At 38.6% G+C, this 20,514-nt stretch overlaps 2 protein-coding genes across 6 annotated transcripts in view; one reads left to right on the top strand and one right to left on the bottom strand.

Moving 5' to 3' along the window:
• LOC110837025 (calcitonin gene-related peptide type 1 receptor) overlaps window positions 1-20,514 on the bottom strand; it is a 155,734-nt gene that overhangs the window by 19,472 nt on the left and 115,748 nt on the right. Inside the window, exon 1 of one of the 4 annotated variants that reach the window (XM_087345148.1) lies at window positions 3,150-3,450. The exons of the other annotated variants lie outside the window; for them this stretch is intronic. The gene's annotated coding sequence lies outside the window, so the exon portion shown is untranslated. Of the gene's footprint in view, window positions 1-3,149; window positions 3,451-20,514 lie in introns of those variants that run through there. 4 annotated transcript variants of the gene reach the window in all.
• Window positions 1-20,514, top strand: part of LOC110840611 (uncharacterized) — a 356,302-nt gene that overhangs the window by 8,837 nt on the left and 326,951 nt on the right. The window lies entirely within an intron of this gene.

Below are 20,514 nucleotides of genomic sequence, written 5' to 3' on the forward strand. Positions count from 1 at the left end.
TTTCATGTTATTTTTTATTGTGCTGTTGGTTTTGGCTGTTTCAATAATCTAAATAATTGAATTAAGTTGATCGAATCATGGAGTTGAGACAGAGCTACGTGAAACATGCATACAAAACTTTAGTCTGATTGTCAAACGGGGAGAAGACGTAATCATAAGCTGGAGGACGATTCTAGTTCTTTAAAGCCCAATGGTAATTTTGTATACCACCTACTTCAACATCCAGTAACTCACCATTTTTTATTAATGTATTTCGTATGATTATCAGTCTAAACAACGATTATTATTTCCTTAAACAGCGTTAACCAGTTGATCTTCGTAATGGTGAAGTGTAGTGTTTTCTTCGCGGTACGGACTGAATTATTAAATATTTAGACGAGCTTCGTCTTAAAAAGAATTGCGACGGAACTTAAAGAAACACGGCATGAGAATATGAAGTATCTGAATTAGTCAAGCTCTGTGTTTTAGGATTGACAGGGAATTTGACTAGCTGAGCGATTCCACCTTCTCGTGAAAGACTGGGTGTCATGGAAATAGTTTCATTGAACACCTTAGTATGCTTGTGACTTCTTTGACTTGTAATTAATGTTAGGTCTTTCACGAATCCAAGCTTCATGAATGTTGAAGTGAATCTCGTGCATCGTGTAGCCTGCCACATTTTCCGTAGAGGATGCAAGGGTGTAACTCCGTCCAGCTAATCGGCTGCTACAGCAGAACGCGGTGTGTGCATTTGTTCGTCCTTGGGGGCTGGTTCTACTTTTGTTGGTGCGAATGTCAGGCAGACCTTTCCAGTCGTGGGACATTTGAGCCCGTTATGGATCGTTAGGTCACGAAGTCTCTGCAGTGGACCGTGTCAACACAACCCAAACTTTATGTAGAGGCTGATCTTTAGATAACCGCCATCTTCTTATAATGCCAACACTGCTCATATTTGAGGAATGAAATGTCCCAAATCTCCTGGAGAACAGCAGGGAAATTGTAAGAACTGGACACTCATTACGCATTTGATGGTAGAATAAACTTCGAAAAATAAATTCGTTCCCTTCTTGCATAATCATTGCAGTATTATTATGCACACATACAGGGTGATTAAAAAGTACGTTTACAGTTGTGACAACACAGACATATTTGTCAAAGTGAATCATTGTTAAAACAGGACACAACTGATTTAAGATTGTAGTCAAAGTCATTTATAAAATGACGTAATATTGCGTGTTTTACCTGGGGGCGCGTGTTTGCACAGAAATTCTGAATCGCTACCCACTTCCTGTTCTTACAGGTTAACGCGGACTTCAAAATCACTCTTTTATGTACGTATTTTAATGGGACCGCTGCCTTTATGGGGTAGATCACATTGCTAAGAAGTGAGATATTCTATAGATTAAGTCAGATGGCGTCTGTTGAACGAAATGCGACTACTTAAAACTAAGTTTATGGAGTCTTCTGTGGTGGAGGGATGTTGATTTAAATTTCGTTATTAAGTATTGTTTTTACTGTTAAGTTTACGGTATTTATAACATGGAAACTCAGTACAAAATTTAATTTTTGCTGGACACCGCAAAAATTAATCAGTTTTAGTGTAGAAACAGGGACTAGAGCTAGTTTCTCGACCCTTCCCGTCCAGGGCAATCCGCCCTGCCGAACGGGATCTCCTTGTTACGAAAATCTTGTGGAATATTATCACGTAACTAGGTCACAGTGACATCACACCAGTTGAGATTCAGCATCACAGAATCTGGCTCGCTTCCTACCTGATATCTCTGTACCAGGATTTCTCAAAATGCAGACTGACAGAAATAAATCCACGTGTAACATGGCCGCTCCTTCCCATGGTCGATCCTGTCTGTCACAAATGAAGTTCTGACGGGCGAGTCTTGACCGTGACGACTTTGGGGGCATATCCGTGCTTTGTTTGTTGAACAGATGTTATGAACAGCACTGACAGCCTAATCGATCTGGAGTGTAACATTGGCTCAGCTTAATTAATGTCGTTACAATAAACAAATGCCAAACTTCCGGCGAAATAATTCGTCTATTAACGTGTTGAAAATGAGTTGCAATGTCATTATGATAAGTTATTTTTACACATTTAATAACTATTATTCTGTTGTAATGGAACAGTACACGTTTCTCTAAAAAAAGATTTTTTTTACGTAATTACTTCAGAATAAAAAGACAGCTGAAGGCTCGTAGCCTCGCAATGAGTCGTCCAAGGAGCCGTAACAAATGTTGAAGGTTTCCAGTCTCTGGAGTTGTTTGAAACAGGGCAGATGGTCTCATTCGTAGGGCTGAAGGGAGAAAAATTAATGAAAAGTCACGAATGATTAGTTTATCGACACATTTCGCTGAAACTTGCACACATCTGTTATACCACCACTAGACGTATAGTACTTGAAAGTTTTTCTCGTCAGTTAATTCAAATGACCCGTGTACGTAAGTGCCTAGATTAAATTTGTATGTTTACAGATTTTTATAAAACTAGATATGAATCACATCTATTATACTAATATAACCATTTGTAAATTCCATATTCAATTTTGTTAAGGAGCTAAATATTATGGAGCTCAGTTCTGAAAGTTTGTGACGATGGTGCGTTGTTGAAGCAAATTGTTTTCTGGATATTATCCATCGTCCAAGTTTAAATAAAATCAATAAAAAACCACGACGTTTCGGATACGGGAGTCTATCTCCAAAACGTCGTGCTTTTTTATTGATTTTATTTAAACTTGGACAATGGATAATATCCAGAAAACAGTTTACTTATAAACATTATGAGCTACATGGCTAAATATTTACCTCGGCTAAGAAACTGAAACATGTCGTGAAACATGAAAAATGATGGTCTAATGTAAATCGAATATTTCGATAAAGAACATCATTTAATATTTTAAATATTTTAAATGTTAATTATTGTAATATTTTAATATTTAATAAGAATTTATTGTGATTAGACGGACAAGATTTAATATATACTTATTATAACACAATATGACGCAACTTTACCATCTTAAGAATGTCTTGCATAAAAGTTACATTTGTGCATAAATTACTAACATCACACACAGTGAGGCCTATTTGACAAAACTCGTTGCTCTGGAGACACAAATAGCATGTTATAATAAATAGCAGTACCTGCTAAGTGTACCCACCTTGAAAGACGTTGCCCAATTTTGTTGCTTACGTCCGGTCCATTTACAATTCACTTCTTATACGAAGACACACGCGCACGAAATCAAAAGGAGACATTTTCGCGAGGTTTTAATTTGGTAAGTATGTCATTAGTCTTGAATAACCAATGCAGCTGAGTCTAGTTGAAACTTAAAGCCACTCAACCATCACAGTCCTCAAACTGCAACCAGTTCCTTCAATTCTTATTGCTTCGTTCCACAAGTCTTTAACACCGCGACAGCGGGTACAGATGAACTAGCAGCTGGTGGACACCAACTGTGCCTGTTCAGTTTAACCAGCTCAGACAATGCATTTCAGCATACAATAATCGAGTTACTTTGTAACAATACAATCCATTAGGAGTGTGAGCTCTTCTGAAAAGAATAGCCTATTCGAACGGCCTGCTTCAACAACTGACGACTACAGGGTGTTCCGAATGTAGAACATTCCACCTGAGGAGTCTCACACATTCTTCCAGAGTGTGGATGACAGTTTGCTGATTGGAAAATACAAGTCCAAATTTTACGCTTCTGACGTATGGAATCTTGCTACACCATTTGCGCTCAGGTAGGCCTTAGACCTACGAACGGTTGTTTCAATGGCACCCTCGTTCAACGTTTCTCGAAGGCGGCGCGTTGAGTGAATACGCTTTTGGCGAACTTAATTTTGTATGCAACTGAGGAAGATAAGGGAACGCGGCGTGAGAAATTCAAAGTAAATACAAAAATATTGTGATTTAATTCATTGTAATTTTACTTTCACTTATTGACAAAGTGTGTAATACCACAAAAGAAGTATGATATAGAAAGTTAAGCATTAAAGTATAATTAGCGTATAATAGAATCCGCGTTGGAGGAGGGTTTACTGTGTACGCCAAATATGTATAAATGAAGTCTCCTTCCTAGGCTGTGGGGTGTTTGACGCTCGCGTCTTCCGATAAACTTCCCTGGACTTGTGACAAAATGCTCACCTCTCGGTGGTCAACTCCTCATCTGTCCCACCAGTTTCATTGAACTCGTGGTTAATAACTCCAATATGAAGTATAAAGGGGTCTGCAGTGGCCGCGCGGTCTGAGGCGTGGGCCTTGTGCCGCTTGGTCGCTGGGACCGTGGGTTCGAATCCCACTCAAGCCATGGATGTTTGTCCGCGTTGTCCTGCGTACAGGTAGAGGCCTCGTCCAAGGAGTCCTACCGAATGTCTATAGATCAAGCCAACGAAAAGTTGGGACCCGCAGTGCTCAGGCACTTGGAGAACGGGTCGTTCCCAGTATCCCAGTAATATGAAGTATTTGTTTTACATGTAATATAATATGTACCACAAACATAAAGTTATTGGACTTCGTGGACATTTTGTACAATTCATGTTTTTGAAAAAATTACAAATAGTTTCAACTGAAGACAGACGAGAGTATAGGTAAATGCAGGCTACCTTAAGTTTAAGTTAGAGGCCAGTCTGTCAAGTTAACGAACTTCACTGTATTCTGTATTAACATTGCAATTAAGATTGCCATGGCTGTACTATGCTGATAGGTTGTAACATAACAGTCGTTGTCAAGACAAGGTTAGGTTCGTTTGTTCTATTTCTGATTTTATATTAGTTTTGTTTATTGCACAGACAGTCGCAAATTACTTTTACATCATCCAGTCCGGCAATAAATCAGTCATTCAGTCGACGTCCTATCATTCCGATGACAGCCACTGGATCCTTCCGCCTGTGACTGGGCGTGCGGAGTTAGGTATTTAGGTATTTATTTTTGGAGTGAAGTGACAAGGTTTGTGTAATGCCATCAGTAGGAAACGGGGTTTTTAAGCGAGTGTTTCTATTAATGATCAGCCAGTTTAGCAGAGGTTGTTCTGTAAGTAAGAGCTTCAGATTTCGTAATGCAAAGTTTCGTTTGTTAACCAACAAGAACTAACGCAGAAGCTACTGCAACTTGTTTCAGGACAGAATTTGCTTCGATTGTAACTAATCGTGTTTTCGTTCTGTTAAATAATTATACAGCAGACAACACAGACCTCACTGTCACTAGAAAATTGTGTTCGTAGAAATGTAAAAAATTGCCCATCTTTTGAATTTAGTCTGTTATATCAGCGTTAGGCGTGTTGGCCCGCTCAGGGACGGGAATTGAACTGGTACGGTCAAGTGTACTGCGGTGTTATTGGGTGCAGTACCAAGCTACATTTCTCTACAAAAGATAACTAAATCTAGGCCTACTCGTAAAACAGCGTATTAGGATATATATATAAGAATAATTCGGATACTGTATCTGCTGAGGTGTACTAATGTCTTGGTAGTATACTAGGAAACAGAGTTACACGACGCGAAACTTTTAATCAGATGTCAAGGAAAGCGGATTTGTTTGTCTGTGATCAGCGTGCGTGAGTCTATTTCTCTGTGGACAGTACCGAGTACCAGTGTAGGCGGACGAAGACACTTTAATTCAGATAGGACGTGCTTCTTTAAAATCTTACTACTACTTTTATTTTCCAGTTATATGACTCTATTTCCTTAACAAAGCTCTACCATGTATTTTCGCATGAAAGTGTTTGCTTTTGAAGAAATATGGGTCGCTGAGTACATCGGTGATTGAAATTTGCCTGTCAGGCCACGTTCCCAGTCTGCACAGACCACTCAGTGCACATGTGATCGAATAGACATACCGGAGTGAGATAAGTTGAAATAGAATACAGTCGATATTATCGAAAATATTTATTAGTAGTGTTCAGTACAGTTGCTGGGATTGTTGTTACACATGAGTAGGTAGAAGAGAATTCGGAATAAAATTGACGATAAAAGCGAGTTCCAGAGAATACAGCAAAAGTCAGAGTTGTACGTCCATCGACGAGACGCGTGTCACATATTTTATGGATAATTTAGCCGAATTTCTTCCTGGCACGAAGAAAAATATCCTTGATTCCAATCCGTCCTACGGAAAATTTATTTTTCCGAAAGAACATCCACGTTTTTACTTGACAGAGCAATTTCCATTGTCTCCGAATATTTGTGACACATCCACGAGTCAACTTTTTCTTATAAAAAAAATTTTCTATAAAATCTTCACAAGAGGTTTTTGGTTATTTTACCACTTGTGTTCATTTCGATAAAATTTTTTTTTAAAATTAAAATCCTGAACCGCCTGATCAATGTTTCATCTGGACGACAGTTTCAAACTTTTCTTCGTATTGGAAGTAAATATATTTCTTCTGGACCGATTTTCCTTCGCGTGATCGATGATCCAACTGACAGATGTCTGCTCAGCAATTCAATTTTTCGTAAGCGCCTTTAAGAGGGAAATTGATGGCGTCGAATCACATTTGGGCTGCCAGTTGAGTCACTGTGTCACTGGTATTGATTTGGCTGATCAGTTTATTGTTGTGTCTGGTTTACGTACGGACTTTATTCCATTCAAATCCAATCTGCATTCGCTTATTCTCTTACACGTGCAGTCCGGCTCATCCAGCCATAACTTGGTGGCGTTTTGCATCTTATGAAGGGCGTGCAGGCGAGAGAATATTACAGTGTGCGTGTAATAACTTGTTTTGTAATCCTTAAAATAATCATCATAATCGTCGGTGCAATAGTAAGCAGTGCAAGGTTTGCTACTTAGATCAAGCCGTCGCTCATCTGACTCTCTTCCTGAAGTACTGTGTTCGAGTCGCCTCACGGGGCCCGTGTTTCACGACCTGACAGTTTTCTCTTCCGGGGCACAGTTCGTGAGATTCATTTTACAGCATTGAATACAAATAAGCTTTGTATTTGATACGACGTCGTTTCTGAGTCGTTTGACTTATTATAAGACAATTTAATAGAGACATGAAATAATACAGATGGAAACAAAATTACGAATTGCTCACAGAATGAGTTATCCTTCGAAATCTTAGGTAAAGTCGTGAAGGTTGGATGCTTTCTCTCATCCGTTATTCCTTGTAAGGAACCGTCCAGCAGATATTCAGTTATTTGCCGATAGGTTTTGTAGGTCGGTCGATCGATGGTAGAGTCTCCTGTGTTGTCATTTTGGACAGGATATGCCAAACATAATAAAGCCAAAAGTTTAATAATATATTGTTTGTTTAAAGAGCAAATTCAAGAGGATTTGGAGATCCCGCTCTTTGCCGACGGCGTCAGAGAACTATCGAGAAATTTGACTCGAAGTTAGCTGGTGTGGGGAAACCCTTAGTCCGACAACACTTGAGGCACTCGTGCCGAACGAGGGCTGTCAGAGGTCACCCAAGGGCAACCGAGGGGGACCGATGCTCAGCAGGCCAGCCGAGGCTGTCCCCAAAAGACGGCCAATTCGGCGCAACGAGTGGTCTTGACTACTCGGCTACCCTGACTGAGGTTTTCCGTGCTTTTCCTCAGTCGTAAGGCTAATTCCAGGGTAAAATTCAAGAGGGGCACAGCCCACTATCTCCAATTACGGAAGCCTTCAGCTGTAGTGACACCCCCCCCCCCTCAAGTCGCAGAGGCCTTCAGTCGAAGCGGCCCCATCCTCTTTGGGTTCAAGCCCCAGAGAACCAACCAACAAAATTCCTCTGGGCAAGTTGCCTGACGGGATAACCTCTCATCAGAAGCAGCAGACCCCAGTTTGAATAGTAGAGGCTCCCGCCACGACGGAACCCTGTTAGCATAAGCAGATTCTCGTTTTAGTTATAAGGCTGTGTTTACCATTTCCAGCAATGCGTTTCGTACGCAGGAATGGTCTTACCGAGCAAGGGACGATGCTTGCGCTTGCGCAGAACTCCGCCCTTAGTTAGCTTTTTTGGTTGGTTGGTTGTCTTGTTTGTTACATTAGATTACTGTTTCAACCGATTTCGTAAAAACACTGCGAAAAAGGTCCCGTTAATTACGTTTTCGTCTGATATGACCGAGTTCGAAAATTTTTAACAGACTCGCTGTTGTAAATGGCATTATGCTCGAGACACAAACAATCGACAACCAAGGAACGAGTGGGAAGGAACTGCGTCACTAACCTTCTGGAGTGACAGTATCTCTGTGTTTTCATTGTGGACGTGAATACTGAAATATTTTGCCTTTGAACTTCCGGTTGCTTGACTGTTGGGACATTCCGTGCAAACGAATGTCACTACATAATTACGGAAAGTCGTACTTATAACTCGAAAGTTCCGTGATCTATCCCAGTCATTTTGTGGAGAGGATGTCAATATGTAACCATTTGGCAGGAATAAACAACAGTGACGAATTTTAATTCTACTCAAAGGAATAACTTACTTTAACTATACAATACATATTATATTGCTAATAGTAAAATTTATTTACGAAGTTTTCAAACAAAAATGGTACCTAGCAAGTGTTCGCCAAATAAAACTTTTCACAGCAAATAAAAATGCCAACAGGACATAGTTTTTTTGGGCGTTGCAAATGTTAGGGGTTCATACAGCTGACAGACGAGTTTTATTTAAAATTGAGTGGTGTTAACACACGGGATTTGTAAGAAGTATTGTAAGTCGTGTTTAGTTTAATATCACATGTGGAATTTTATTGGTAAATCTGACGAGCGTCTGTGGTGGTGCGCCATCATGAGCTTTTGGCTGTCTACGGTCACACCCAGCGTTCGGTGATTTTGTGACGAGAAAAAAACAGTTCCACTGTTCGCATTAGTAACACAAGGCGAGGCAAAAAAATAAATATTTACCTTCACAATTCAATTTTACACATGGGACAACTGACAACAAATTTCGATTCAAAAACGAACAATTCAGTTAGATTACATTATGATTTTACGTATTTTGATAAAATCCATTGGGTTTTGTTTTACGATATTTGAGCTCAGTAGAAGAATTTTGTTTTATAAGTCCGGGGCTCCGTCAGGCGTATTTCTTCTAGGCCAAAACGGCTTTGGTGACAGTAAAAGTTTGGGAAATGCTGATCCAAGCCATCAGCCGAACATGGCGCTTGGAGCGGTGTGATAACCCAGTACACTGCATCGCTCTTTCTTCTGGAGTCTCTGATATCGCTTTTGGTAGAAGATTATCGGCTTCTCACCTCACGTCCGGGGACACGATGTCTCATCGTACACCCGATCTTCCACTCTATTTCTCCCCTAGCGTTGTGCCCTGCGGCTCTGTCTGACACATTTGAACTGTGGACACCACAACTCTCCCAAGCTCTTATTTCTTTCAGACACTTTTACAGTTGGTTACATGGCGCATTGAGAGCGAAGTTGTAAAACCACACTTTAACAATTATTGCTTCCTGCACCAAAATCTGTTCTTTTACAAAGAGTGACGTTATATAAGTTGAGAAAGTCATTCACACTTCTTGTTACGAAATTCAAGACTATACTGCATTCATGTACTCAGGACAGTCAATGAATTATTTTCAAAATTCTGCACCTTCTGTGCTTGGCAGTAACAAATTTGTGAATTTGGACGCAGTGGATGTACTGCAAAATTATTTGCCCTAATCGTTTAAGAATAGTTTGCACGCAGGACGCTATAATACGAGATCACAGAGAACGACCGATGATCGCCTAACTGAAGAATGAGAATTGAGCGAAGAAGCATTGATACTGCCAAAATGGCCTCCTACGTTGTCCACTTTGGTCGATACACGGCGTCAAATAATTTTGGAAATGCAACGGTAGTTCCAAGGACTCCTTCGTGTATATGGGACCTAAATATTTATTTACGCTTCAGGTGGGGATCAGATTTCAAACGTCCTACCATATCCTCCTTTGCCTTTCTGTAAAAGGTTCCATTTCTCGGAATTTCCTCGCCTGTCCAAAGGTCCCGTGGCACTTACCGTAGAAGGCATTACATTTCAGGTACCGCTTCAAATCTCATTTGCCGCCGGAGAGTTTGGAAATTTGAACAGTAGATGGCACTCAGGTGTTTAATATAACAAGAGGATTTGAATTAATGCGCCTTGACAATTGTGATGTTTGCACATACATGTACAGAATATGTGAATATAGAAATGTGTGAAATATCCACATAATTTTGTTTTTTGTTTTTTCCGTTTTCTGGATTTGTTTTAGAATATTAGGAGAATTTTCTCTTAGCACCCGCAGGTGAGATTTGTTTGTCGGATATCAAGTAATGTTTGAGCTAAGAAAAGTGTCATCTGCTGGCAGATCTGTACATAGATCAATTTGCACATAGATTTTGTATATAGTCCTTCGTCAGTATTTTGTCTTTTACATGGATTCTATACAATTTTCTACGTTCTAAGCACTTTATAATCAAACTCAACGTTGGCACTTAAACACGTCAACACAGAATTTTTGGTGAGCTCCTTACGGAGCTTCTTATACTTAGTCATTGAATTAGTACGAAGAGGAGCCTACGTGTTCTTCGTCTGTAAGAATTTCGGCGCTGAGGTCGGAACTCTGCTTCTCACCCTTAGCACATTGCTGTTGGTACACGTGTAGATGGGCGGAACTCCACAGTATTTGGCTCTTTGATTGTAATATTGTGATGACGTATGCTCAGATGCTAATTCCCGAAATTCCTTCCAGTGGCTGGTCCTACTGTTTCACTGCCAGAATTTTCAGTGGAAAAGATTTTCACAGCCTTTCTGTATTTCTTCTGGTGCCACAAATCTCCAAGAATTAAAGTGTGCTGTGACGGTGTCACATTCAATGTGATTATGTGTGTTTAAATTGTTAGTAAACGTACAAATGCTATGTGGTTTTGTACGTAACAGAATTGTTAAGGAAGTTATATTTGTTCACTGTGGTTCACTAGTTGATGTTTTTTATGAATATGCCTATCGATTTAATGCTCATGGCGGCCTGTTAGTTGTTGAAGTCGAACATAGTACCAAGATCTGTGGAATTCTTTATGTCTTACTATCATCTATATTATTCCGAAGCAAAATTTCGTAAAATATTTTGCTGATAGATTTCATGCACGTGGTACGAAGCTGCTGTCTTGTGTTTGTTACTGATGTTTTCTATCGACATTTTGCGGGAATTTGCTTTATGGAATATTACGTATCAGTAGTAAGTTCTTATCCGTATCAAATCTTCATCTCGATTATGTCAATTTAAATTTAACTCAAGTAATTATTAAATGGCCTCATATTTTACAATACAGATGAACGGAAAGGGAAGTGATTATAATTTTTTTATTATATTAAATATGCATCATGTGCGACTTGGGGGAGAAAGTGAATTTTTCGTTGACAAGTGTCGCAGGAAAAACTTCAGCAACGTAGCTTACACCTGACCTGGAAGTCAATGGAACCTTGTTCTAAGTAGTTTGGTTTCATTTTATGGTTTGAAGTCGCTTTTTTGTTTGTGACTAATTTTGTCAGGGAACGAGATGTGCGTTTCTACTTTCCGTAGTTGTGTGAGCTTCAGCCGATTTGGAGTGGGGTTGTTAGTACACAAAACAAGGACTTGTCAATATTCAGGGAGTTGTTAGTTGCCAGTTCCTTGGAGGGAGTGACCCCCGTGGAGCGACTGTGTCGTTTGCCCACGATTAACTGCGCATTGGGGCTGTTAATCGAAAGGGTTTAAAAAGTGAGGTGCGCAGTTTGTGACTTGTTCACTCGCATATTTAACCTGAAGACTTTCCTAAGGCTTGTGGCGACTACGAGTCAATGTCTTGAATAATGATGGATCAGTGTAAAAATCGAGTTCAACATTCCTTCGACCGCTGAAGTACATTCTCCCGTTTTGCGAAAAGTTGAGGTTGGAAAAAGGTCATTACCCAGTGGTCGAAAGACTTACAACTGACTGTCGAAATAGACAGGATCTGCGCAATGACGTCAGCTTGTGTTCAACTGCGGGAGGGAAGTTTGAAGTTTTTCCTTGGATTTGGAATAGTTATATGTGATTATACATTTTAAAAAATATGAAGTTTAAGTAAAATGACAAAGAAACTTAAGTTTATGAACCATTTTTAGAATACTGTTATTTGTTAAAGAAAAAGAAACTTAGATGTATAAGATCCCCATTTTATATACTTGATTCTTAACACCAGAGTTTCACAATCTTTATGACAATTTAGTGGATAATTTTCAATAATAGAGGCTGAGTGAGGAAATATTGTGGTGCAATTGGCAGGCCTACGAGAAGTATAATTTTGCAAGATTTCTGTTAAAAGATGTTTGTGTGTCCTTTTGGGTGCTCGGTCCCATCTACTCGTCTTTGTACAAGTGTCTGTGAAAAGAAACACAATTTTTCATTTCGTCTATAAGCGCAGTATAGGATCTCCATTCGGCTAAGTTTTTATTCCACATTTTCATCACTTGTTACTGTTATTAACATATGATTATTCAGTGTGGCTAAAATCAGTAGCTGCATATTTACATAAGCCCATTGTTTTGTTGACTGCGTAACCTACAAATTGTCCAGTCTTTAGCATACGGAAGGTATATCTTGCAGATGCTGGGCTGCATTTTTCCTCTCTTTTACATGAGTGCACCCACTGATGCCTTAAACTATCGACTTTGGGAAATGAATAAATCGAAACCTTTGTCGCCGAGACTTCACTATTATCCGGTGCTCCTTTCCGTTTGTGCTGTTGTTACAGCCGTAAACTGCACAAAGTGGCATTGCAGATGCTTTATAAAATATAGCCAGCTGGAACCACTCACAACTAACACCACGAAACCCAAGTGAAGAAGACAATTCACTACCACAGATGTGAACAAAGTTGAGCACATCATGACGTCATCAGATGATCATAAGCGGACCCGGTGTAGTCTTCCGACCATGATTACTGCTAATATTTTCTTTAAATCATTGCTTTACAGACTAATATTGAACATCAGATGAACCACGCCATATATAAAAAACAATTACCTTCATTCTAATATGTAAGAGTAATCTGATAAGAACATCTTCAATAAACTGCATAACATTGTAAAGGATTGTAATTCGAGTTTTAAATTTACCAATCTAATTTATACCTGAGGACGGTTAAATATAACCGAAACATGTCGTATAAAAAACGTTCCAATTTGTAAATCGATCATTCGATGCGGAACGTGAAATGATATTTTAAATATTTTATATTTTATTATCTTATTAAAAATTGTGATTTGACGGAAAATATTAAAATATTAAAATATATGAAGAAAGTTGTGTCTGAATTTGATTCGTTGAGAACAATTGCTGAATGAATTATTTTCTAAATTCTTCACCTTCTGTGCATGGCAGTAACAAATTTGTGAATTTGGATGTACTGCAAAATTATTTGCCCTAATCGTTTAAGATTAGTTTGCACGCAGGACGCTATAATACTAGATCACAGAGAACGACCGATGATCGCCTAACTGAAGAATGAGAATTGAGCGAAGAAGCATTGATACTGCCAAAATGGTCTCCTACATTGTCAAATTTGGTCGATTTTGGAAATGCAACTGTAGTTCCAAGGACTCCTTCGTGTATATGGGAACTAAATATTTATTTACGCTTGAGGTGGGGATCAGATTTCGTACGTCCTACGATATCCTCCTTTGCCTTTCTGAAAAGTTTCAATTCCTCGGAATTTCCTCGCCTGTCCAAGGTCCCGTGGCACTTACCGTAGAAGGCATTACATTTCAGGTACCGCTTCAAATCTCATTTGCCGCCGGAGAGTTTGGAAATTTGAACAGTAGATGGCACTCAGGTGTTTAATATAAAAAGAGGATTTGAATTAATGCGCCTTGACAATTGTGATGTTTGCACATACATGTACAGAATATGTGAATATAGAAATGTGTGAAATATCCACATAAATTTGTTTTTTGTTTTTTCCTTTTTCTGGATTTGTTTTAGAATATTAGGAGAATTTTCTCTTAGCACCCGCAGGTGAGATTTGTTTGTCGGATATCAAGTAATGTTTGAGCTAAGAAAAGTGTCATCTGCTGGCAGATCTGTACATAGATCAATTTGCACATAGATTTTGTATATAGTCCTTCGTCAGTATTTTGTCTTTTACATGGATTCTATACAATTTTCTACGTTCTAAGCACTTTATAATCAAACTCAACGTTGGCACTTAAACACGTCAACACAGAATTTTTGGTGAGCTCCTTACGGAGCTTCTTATACTTAGTCATTGAATTAGTACGAAGAGGAGCCTACGTGTTCTTCGTCTGTAAGAATTTCGGCGCTGAGGTCGGAACTCTGCTTCTCACCCTTAGCACATTGCTGTTGGTACACGTGTAGATGGGCGGAACTCCACAGTATTTGGCTCTTTGATTGTAATATTGTGATGACGTATGCTCAGATGCTAATTCCCGAAATTCCTTCCAGTGGCTGGTCCTACTGTTTCACTGCCAGAATTTTCAGTGGAAAAGATTTTCACAGCCTTTCTGTATTTCTTCTGGTGCCACAAATCTCCAAGAATTAAAGTGTGCTGTGGCGGTGTCACATTCAATGTGATTATGTGTGTTTAAATTGTTAGTAAACGTACAAATGCTATGTGGTTTTGTACGTAACAGAATTGTTAAGGAAGTTATATTTGTTCACTGTGGTTCACTAGTTGATGTTTTTTATGAATATGCCTATCGATTTAATGCTCATGGCGGCCTGTTAGTTGTTGAAGTCGAACATAGTACCAAGATCTGTGGAATTCTTTATGTCTTACTATCATCTATATTATTCCGAAGCAAAATTTCGTAAAATATTTTGCTGATAGATTTCATGCACGTGGTACGAAGCTGCTGTCTTGTGTTTGTTACTGATGTTTTCTATCGACATTTTGCGGGAATTTGCTTTATGGAATATTACGTATCAGTAGTAAGTTCTTATCCGTATCAAATCTTCATCTCGATTATGTCAATTTAAATTTAACTCAAGTAATTATTAAATGGCCTCATATTTTACAATACAGATGAACGGAAAGGGAAGTGATTATAATTTTTTTATTATATTAAATATGCATCATGTGCGACTTGGGGGAGAAAGTGAATTTTTCGTTGACAAGTGTCGCAGGAAAAACTTCAGCAACGTAGCTTACACCTGACCTGGAAGTTCAATGGAACCTTCTTCTAAGTAGTTTGGTTTCATTTTATGGTTTGAAGTCGCTTTTTTGTTTGTGACTAATTTTGTCAGGGAACGAGATGTGCGTTTCTACTTTCCGTAGTTGTGTGAGCTTCAGCCGATTTGGAGTGGGGTTGTTAGTACACAAAACAAGGACTTGTCAATATTCAGGGAGTTGTTAGTTGCCAGTTCCTTGGAGGGAGTGACCCCCGTGGAGCGACTGTGCCGTTTGCCCACGATTAACTGCGCATTGGGGCTGTTAATCGAAAGGGTTTAAAAAGTGAGGTGCGCAGTTTGTGACTTGTTCACTCGCATATTTAACCTGAAGACTTTCCTAAGGCTTGTGGCGACTACGAGTCAATGTCTTGAATAATGATGGATCAGTGTAAAAATCGAGTTCAACATTCCTTCGACCGCTGAAGTACATTCTCCCGTTTTGCGAAAAGTTGAGGTTGGGAAAAGGTCATTACCCAGTGGTCGAAAGACTTACAACTGACTGTCGAAATAGACAGGATCTGCGCAATGACGTCAGCTTGTGTTCAACTGTGGGAGGGAAGTTTGAAGTTTTTCCTTGGATTTGGAATAGTTATATGTGATTATACATTTTAAAAAATATGAAGTTTAAGTAAAATGACAAAGAAACTTAAGTTTATGAACCATTTTTAGAATACTGTTATTTGTTAAAGAAAAAGAAACTTAGATGTATAAGATCCCCATTTTATATACTTGATTCTTAACACCAGAGTTTCACAATCTTTATGACAATTTAGTGGATAATTTTCAATAATAGAGGCTGAGTGAGGAAATATTGTGGTGCAATTGGCAGGCCTACGAGAAGTATAATTTTGCAAGATTTCTGTTAAAAGATGTTTGTGTGTCCTTTTGGGTGCTCGGTCCCATCTACTCGTCTTTGTACAAGTGTCTGTGAAAAGAAACACAATTTTTCATTTCGTCTATAAGCGCAGTATAGGATCTCCATTCGGCTAAGTTTTTATTCCACATTTTCATCACTTGTTACTGTTATTAACATATGATTATTCAGTGTGGCTAAAATCAGTAGCTGCATATTTACATAAGCCCATTGTTTTGTTGACTGCGTAACCTACAAATTGTCCAGTCTTTAGCATACGGAAGGTATATCTTGCAGATGCTGGGCTGCATTTTTCCTCTCTTTTACATGAGTGCACCCACTGATGCCTTAAACTATCGACTTTGGGAAATGAATAAATCGAAACCTTTGTCGCCGAGACTTCACTATTATCCGGTGCTCCTTTCCGTTTGTGCTGTTGTTACAGCCGTAAACTGCACAAAGTGGCATTGCAGATGCTTTATAAAATATAGCCAGCTGGAACCACTCACAACTAACACCACGAAACCCAAGTGAAGAAGACAATTCACTACCACAGATGTGAACAAAGTTGAGCACATCATGACGTCATCAGATGATCATAAGCGGACCCGGTGTAGTCTTCCGACCATGATTACTGCTAATATTTTCTTTAAATCATATTAATATTAATATTTCCTTTAAATCATTGCTTTACAGACTAATATTGAACATCAGATGAACCACGCCATATATAAAAAACAATTACCTTCATTCTAATATGTAAGAGTAATCTGATAAGAACATCTTCAATAAACTGCATAACATTGTAAAGGATTGTAATTCGAGTTTTAAATTTACCAATCTAATTTATACCTGAGGACGGTTAAATATAACCGAAACATGTCGTATAAAAAACGTTCCAATTTGTAAATCGATCATTCGATGCGGAACGTGAAATGATATTTTAAATATTTTATATTTTATTATCTTATTAAAAATTGTGATTTGACGGAAAATATTAAAATATTAAAATATATGAAGAAAGTTGTGTCTGAATTTGATTCGTTGAGAACAATTGCTGAATGAATTATTTTCTAAATTCTTCACCTTCTGTGCATGGCAGTAACAAATTTGTGAATTTGGATGTACTGCAAAATTATTTGCCCTAATCGTTTAAGATTAGTTTGCACGCAGGACGCTATAATACTAGATCACAGAGAACGACCGATGATCGCCTAACTGAAGAATGAGAATTGAGCGAAGAAGCATTGATACTGCCAAAATGGTCTCCTACATTGTCAAATTTGGTCGATTTTGGAAATGCAACTGTAGTTCCAAGGACTCCTTCGTGTATATGGGAACTAAATATTTATTTACGCTTGAGGTGGGGATCAGATTTCGTACGTCCTACGATATCCTCCTTTGCCTTTCTGAAAAGTTTCAATTCCTCGGAATTTCCTCGCCTGTCCAAGGTCCCGTGGCACTTACCGTAGAAGGCATTACATTTCAGGTACCGCTTCAAATCTCATTTGCCGCCGGAGAGTTTGGAAATTTGAACAGTAGATGGCACTCAGGTGTTTAATATAAAAAGAGGATTTGAATTAATGCGCCTTGACAATTGTGATGTTTGCACATACATGTACAGAATATGTGAATATAGAAATGTGTGAAATATCCACATAAATTTGTTTTTTGTTTTTTCCTTTTTCTGGATTTGTTTTAGAATATTAGGAGAATTTTCTCTTAGCACCCGCAGGTGAGATTTGTTTGTCGGATATCAAGTAATGTTTGAGCTAAGAAAAGTGTCATCTGCTGGCAGATCTGTACATAGATCAATTTGCACATAGATTTTGTATATAGTCCTTCGTCAGTATTTTGTCTTTTACATGGATTCTATACAATTTTCTACGTTCTAAGCACTTTATAATCAAACTCAACGTTGGCACTTAAACACGTCAACACAGAATTTTTGGTGAGCTCCTTACGGAGCTTCTTATACTTAGTCATTGAATTAGTACGAAGAGGAGCCTACGTGTTCTTCGTCTGTAAGAATTTCGGCGCTGAGGTCGGAACTCTGCTTCTCACCCTTAGCACATTGCTGTTGGTACACGTGTAGATGGGCGGAACTCCACAGTATTTGGCTCTTTGATTGTAATATTGTGATGACGTATGCTCAGATGCTAATTCCCGAAATTCCTTCCAGTGGCTGGTCCTACTGTTTCACTGCCAGAATTTTCAGTGGAAACGATTTTCACAGCCTTTCTGTATTTCTTCTGGTGCCACAAATCTCCAAGAATTAAAGTGTGCTGTGACGGTGTCACATTCAATGTGATTATGTGTGTTTAAATTGTTAGTAAACGTACAAATGCTATGTGGTTTTGTACGTAACAGAATTGTTAAGGAAGTTATATTTGTTCACTGTGGTTCACTAGTTGATGTTTTTTATGAATATGCCTATCGATTTAATGCTCATGGCGGCCTGTTAGTTGTTGAAGTCGAACATAGTACCAAGATCTGTGGAATTCTTTATGTCTTACTATCATCTATATTATTCCGAAGCAAAATTTCGTAAAATATTTTGCTGATAGATTTCATGCACGTGGTACGAAGCTGCTGTCTTGTGTTTGTTACTGATGTTTTCTATCGACATTTTGCGGGAATTTGCTTTATGGAATATTACGTATCAGTAGTAAGTTCTTATCCGTATCAAATCTTCATCTCGATTATGTCAATTTAAATTTAACTCAAGTAATTATTAAATGGCCTCATATTTTACAATACAGATGAACGGAAAGGGAAGTGATTATAATTTTTTTATTATATTAAATATGCATCATGTGCGACTTGGGGGAGAAAGTGAATTTTTCGTTGACAAGTGTCGCAGGAAAAACTTCAGCAACGTAGCTTACACCTGACCTGGAAGTTCAATGGAACCTTCTTCTAAGTAGTTTGGTTTCATTTTATGGTTTGAAGTCGCTTTTTTGTTTGTGACTAATTTTGTCAGGGAACGAGATGTGCGTTTCTACTTTCCGTAGTTGTGTGAGCTTCAGCCGATTTGGAGTGGGGTTGTTAGTACACAAAACAAGGACTTGTCAATATTCAGGGAGTTGTTAGTTGCCAGTTCCTTGGAGGGAGTGACCCCCGTGGAGCGACTGTGCCGTTTGCCCACGATTAACTGCGCATTGGGGCTGTTAATCGAAAGGGTTTAAAAAGTGAGGTGCGCAGTTTGTGACTTGTTCACTCGCATATTTAACCTGAAGACTTTCCTAAGGCTTGTGGCGACTACGAGTCAATGTCTTGAATAATGATGGATCAGTGTAAAAATCGAGTTCAACATTCCTTCGACCGCTGAAGTACATTCTCCCGTTTTGCGAAAAGTTGAGGTTGGGAAAAGGTCATTACCCAGTGGTCGAAAGACTTACAACTGACTGTCGAAATAGACAGGATCTGCGCAATGACGTCAGCTTGTGTTCAACTGTGGGAGGGAAGTTTGAAGTTTTTCCTTGGATTTGGAATAGTTATATGTGATTATACATTTTAAAAAATATGAAGTTTAAGTAAAATGACAAAGAAACTTAAGTTTATGAACCATTTTTAGAATACTGTTATTTGTTAAAGAAAAAGAAACTTAGATGTATAAGATCCCCATTTTATATACTTGATTCTTAACACCAGAGTTTCACAATCTTTATGACAATTTAGTGGATAATTTTCAATAATAGAGGCTGAGTGAGGAAATATTGTGGTGCAATTGGCAGGCCTACGAGAAGTATAATTTTGCAAGATTTCTGTTAAAAGATGTTTGTGTGTCCTTTTGGGTGCTCGGTCCCATCTACTCGTCTTTGTACAAGTGTCTGTGAAAAGAAACACAATTTTTCATTTCGTCTATAAGCGCAGTATAGGATCTCCATTCGGCTAAGTTTTTATTCCACATTTTCATCACTTGTTACTGTTATTAACATATGATTATTCAGTGTGGCTAAAATCAGTAGCTGCATATTTACATAAGCCCATTGTTTTGTTGACTGCGTAACCTACAAATTGTCCAGTCTTTAGCATACGGAAGGTATATCTTGCAGATGCTGGGCTGCATTTTTCCTCTCTTTTACATGAGTGCACCCACTGATGCCTTAAACTATCGACTTTGGGAAATGAATAAATCGAAAACTTTGTCGCCGAGACTTCACTATTATCCGGTGCTCCTTTCCGTTTGTGCTGTTGTTACAGCCGTAAACTGCACAAAGTGGCATTGCAGATGCTTTATAAAATATAGCCAGCTGGAACCACTCACAACTAACACCACGAAACCCAAGTGAAGAAGACAATTCACTACCACAGATGTGAACAAAGTTGAGCACATCATGACGTCATCAGATGATCATATGCAGACCCGGTGTAGTCTTCCGACCATGATTACTGCTAATATTTTCTTTAAATCATATTAATATTAATATTTCCTTTAAATCATTGCTTTACAGACTAATATTGAACATCAGATGAACCACGCCATATATAAAAAACAATTACCTTCATTCTAATATGTAAGAGTAATCTGATAAGAACATCTTCAATGAAGTGC

Source organism: Zootermopsis nevadensis, unplaced genomic scaffold, assembly GCF_977971745.1.
Source record: "Zootermopsis nevadensis isolate Lab colony 2312 unplaced genomic scaffold, Znev_1.0 Znev_ptg000008l, whole genome shotgun sequence".
Lineage (NCBI taxonomy): Eukaryota > Metazoa > Arthropoda > Insecta > Blattodea > Termopsidae > Zootermopsis > Zootermopsis nevadensis.